Below are 4585 nucleotides of genomic sequence, written 5' to 3'. Positions count from 1 at the left end.
TATCGTAAGAACGACGGCGGGTTGTCGAAGGCACCAAGGGACAGAGAGAGACAGATAGAGAGGAACGACACGCAACGCAAGCAGTCTTAGGTTTACGTGAGCAACCCTCAGCCAGGCGTGGTCCAGGAATTGTATCCGTGGACCGCAATGTGCGTTCGAAATGTCGATGTTCATGTGTCCTGCAGTTCACACGTTGACGCGCAATTAGCTGCGTTCTTCATCGACCCACGAGCCAAGTGATCCACCGTTCAGGGTAATCTTTTCATATATTTTTTAAAACTCTTGTACTCCATGTACTCTTAATACTCGGTTCGAGCGAAGCCGAGATCCGACACGACCGACCAACGGGAATCGGACGCGCAGAAGTCGCCGGAAGATCGACGACACGAAAACGTTCGAAAATGAAATCCGACGAACGCGCGAAGATACGCGCGTCCGCCGGCCGGGCGAAAAGTACATTATGATATATAACAACCATCGAGATCGAAGCTCCGTTCGTCAGGAAACGACGGGGATATAACACCCGATTCTGAATCCTCTGTGCAGCACACGATCTCGCGAAGAAATACGCACGGTGGCTAGCCCATATATATATATATGTGTGTGTGTGTATATATAATACGATATGCATTCCTCTCGTCCAATTATTCAAGAAAAAGAGCGTGCGCCTCCATCGTTCGGGTGATGTAAAGATTCGATGGGACTCGCGCGACCCTCGGCCTCGAGCGGTCTTTCCTCCCAATATCCAGAAGCCGAGCTTTGAAAAAACTCTAGCGACGGCACGGGTGTCCGACTCACGACATCGAGGCTTCGAAGTCGGCGATCTCCTCCGAACGGATGGCGATCGCGACGACTCAAAGCGTGAAAAATCGACGAAAGAGAACACATCTCCGTTCAGGTGATTGTTTTTTTTAAAAAATAAAAAAATTCGATGGGACTCGCATCCATCTACCTCGCGCGGTCTTTCTTCCCAATATCCAGAAGCCGAGCTTTGAAAAAACTTCAGCGACGGCACGGGTGTCCGACTCACGACAACGAGGATAGACAGCCTGCGGTCCCCTCTGAACGGGTTATATGCGACGAACTAGACGAAACTTTAGTCGTTCAGGTGGTATAAAAAAAAAAAATTCGATGGGACGCACGCGCAGCCGTCGTCCTCGAGCGGTCTTTCTTCCCAATATCCAGAAGCCGAGCTTTGAAAAAACTCTAGCGACGGCACGGGTGTCCGACTCACGACATCGAGGGTAGACAGCCTGCGGTCCCCTCTGAACCAACTTCGGCTAGACTAGTTACGAATCGTTGCTACGCATCGTCATCATAGTCATCGTCATCATCATCATTATCATAGCGGGCCAACATCCACGCAATGCGTTTTCGTTCTAGGTTACCCGATCCACGAGTATGTTACAAGTGGTTTCGTTATTTCGAACAAAACGACATACGAAGAACACACGCCCTATGGGTAGGAAGCACGTTTCGAGAACGACCGAGAGCGGTGAAAGAGACGAAAGGTCGACGCGCATAAGGTATCCATGGATCTTCGAAGAGAACCTTCGAAGATATGTCGGTATCCTTTCTACATGCGCGACTCGCTACTCGTACTTTCGCTCTCGTCGACTCGTTTTAGTCGCTTCGTTCGATCCCAAAGAGGAGTCTTCGATGTCCCGTTGCTAGGAGGAGAGCAAACGCAACACAGACCACGAAACATAGAAGAGAATAGGCGAGCATGATCTCTCCGACACGAGGCACTTTAGAGATTTTGTTATTCGTTTGTACGGTCTCCACGACGCAAAAAAAAAAATACGAGATCGTGGCGGCGGGTCTTTCTGTATACGGCCTCACGCAAGCGCCTCGATCTCATTTCTCTTTACGGGTGGTTTCCATTCGTAATTTTTCGTTCGATATTCGTGTCAAAGTTTAATTTTCGAAAGCTCAAGTTCCCATTTATAGTTTTATTATAAAATCATAATATTCGCAGACGGCGGGTCTTTCTGTGTACGACCTCACGCAGGCGCCTCGAATTCGTTTATGTATGTATATATATATATATATATATATATATGTATCTCTTCATCCCGATGATCGAGAGAGAGTGCCACCTTCTCTTCATATAGTTTCGTAGCTGGAGGGTCGTCTCCTCCTTATGTCTTTTCATCATTTTGCCAACGGAGTAAGCCACGCTCCGGGCGAATTTAACTGTTCTTTGTTAAAGTATATAGCTTGTTGATACGTCGTATATACTTTGGTTCGTCGATATAGGAGGAGTACGGCTCCTTACCGACTTATACAGTTTCGTATTTTTCAAGTGTTCAAGTCAAATTCTTTAAGTTTTTGTGTTATATCGTTAATGATCCTTCCGCAGGTTCACCTACGGAAACCTTGTTACGACTTTTACTTCCTCTAAATGATCAAGTTTGGTCATCTTCCCGGTAACATCGGCAATGCTTATCACATTGGCCGCGCACCAGTCCGAAGACCTCACTAAATCATTCAATCGGTAGTAGCGACGGGCGGTGTGTACAAAGGGCAGGGACGTAATCAACGCGAGCTTATGACTCGCGCTTACTGGGAATTCCTCGTTCATGGGGAATAATTGCAAGCCCCAATCCCTAGCACGAAGGAGGTTCAGCGGGTTACCCGGGCCTTTCGGCCAGGGAAAACACGCTGATTCCTTCAGTGTAGCGCGCGTGCGGCCCAGAACATCTAAGGGCATCACAGACCTGTTATTGCTCAATCTCGTGCGGCTAGAAGCCGCCTGTTCCTCTAAGAAGATTTGTTTGTACGTTGGTAGTAAAAACCCACCGACCGAAGCCGGGGGCCTTCGAGATACCATAAGTTACGTCTATTTAGCAGGCTAGAGTCTCGTTCGTTATCGGAATTAACCAGACAAATCGCTCCACCAACTAAGAACGGCCATGCACCACCACCCACCGAATCAAGAAAGAGCTATCAATCTGTCAATCCTTCCGGTGTCCGGGCCTGGTGAGGTTTCCCGTGTTGAGTCAAATTAAGCCGCAGGCTCCACTCCTGGTGGTGCCCTTCCGTCAATTCCTTTAAGTTTCAGCTTTGCAACCATACTTCCCCCGGAACCCAAAAGCTTTGGTTTCCCGGAAGCTGCCCGCCGAGTCATCGGAGGAACTTCGGCGGATCGCTGGCTGGCATCGTTTATGGTTAGAACTAGGGCGGTATCTGATCGCCTTCGAACCTCTAACTTTCGTTCTTGATTAATGAAAACATTTTTGGCAAATGCTTTCGCTTCTGTCCGTCTTGCGACGATCCAAGAATTTCACCTCTAACGTCGCAATACGAATGCCCCCATCTGTCCCTATTAATCATTACCTCGGGGCTCCGAAAACCAACAAAATAGAACCGAGGTCCTATTCCATTATTCCATGCACACAGTATTCAGGCGAAGGTAGCCTGCTTTAAGCACTCTAATTTGTTCAAAGTAAACGTATCGGCCCACCTCGACACTCAGTGAAGAGCACCGCGATGGGATATTAGTTGGACCGCCCGCGAGGAGCTAAGCCCACCGATAGGACGTACCACATAATGCCAGTTAAACACCGCGAGCGGTGAACCGACACTGTGACACACAGATTCAACTACGAGCTTTTTAACCGCAACAACTTTAATATACGCTATTGGAGCTGGAATTACCGCGGCTGCTGGCACCAGACTTGCCCTCCAATTGGTCCTCGTTAAAGGATTTAAAGTGTACTCATTCCGATTACGGGGCCTCGGATGAGTCCCGTATCGTTATTTTTCGTCACTACCTCCCCGTGCCGGGAGTGGGTAATTTGCGCGCCTGCTGCCTTCCTTGGATGTGGTAGCTGTTTCTCAGGCTCCCTCTCCGGAATCGAACCCTGATTCCCCGTTACCCGTTACAACCATGGTAGGCGCAGAACCTACCATCGACAGTTGATAAGGCAGACATTTGAAAGATGCGTCGCCGGTGCTAGATGACCATGCGATCAGCACAAAGTTATTCAGAGTCACCAAAACAAACGATGGACGGACAGACGAGCCATCCGCCACCGATTGGTTTTGATCTAATAAAAGCATTCCTACCATCTCTGGTCGGAATCTGTTTGCATGTATTAGCTCTAGAATTACCACAGTTATCCAAGTAAATGTAGGTATGATCTAAGAAACCATAACTGATTTAATGAGCCATTCGCGGTTTCACCTTAATGCGGCATGTACTGAGACATGCATGGCTTAATCTTTGAGACAAGCATATGACTACTGGCAGGATCAACCAGGGATCTTATAATATATTCCCAAAAACCAGCATTTTCGTTTAAAAGTTCTCTCTGTGTCGTAGGTGGGACGTAAGCACCGTACGACGAGACTTTTCATTTTATATATATATGTAATATGACTTAGAGAGCAACGTTCCATGGTTCAGTAACAACGTCACTCAGCCACTTTAATTCTCCTCCTCTCTCACCATCATATATCGATACAAAGATTCATACTTCACAGAATTATTTCTGTTTGTAACTTTTCTCCTCCAACTTCTCTCGTAGAATATAACTTAGCGGTAAAGCACGTATACGCATGCTGGACATACCGTAAGAAT

At 47.5% G+C, this 4585-nt stretch overlaps 2 non-coding genes across 2 annotated transcripts; both read right to left on the bottom strand.

The window, feature by feature from the left end:
* Positions 1-101: 101 nt before the first annotated feature.
* On the bottom strand, positions 102-256 carry LOC126928598 (5.8S ribosomal RNA). Its single transcript, XR_007716828.1, has one exon. It is a non-coding gene; the product is annotated as a 5.8S ribosomal RNA (ribosomal RNA).
* A 2089-nt stretch (positions 257-2345) lies between these two features.
* Positions 2346-4268, bottom strand: LOC126928599 (small subunit ribosomal RNA). The gene has a single exon (XR_007716829.1). It is a non-coding gene; the product is annotated as a small subunit ribosomal RNA (ribosomal RNA).
* Between the last annotated feature and the right edge of the window lie 317 nt (positions 4269-4585).

This window comes from Bombus affinis, unplaced genomic scaffold (assembly GCF_024516045.1).
Source record: "Bombus affinis isolate iyBomAffi1 unplaced genomic scaffold, iyBomAffi1.2 ctg00001124.1, whole genome shotgun sequence".
NCBI classification, from domain to species: Eukaryota; Metazoa; Arthropoda; class Insecta; order Hymenoptera; family Apidae; genus Bombus; species Bombus affinis.
This window is presented reverse-complemented; position numbering and strand designations above follow the sequence as displayed.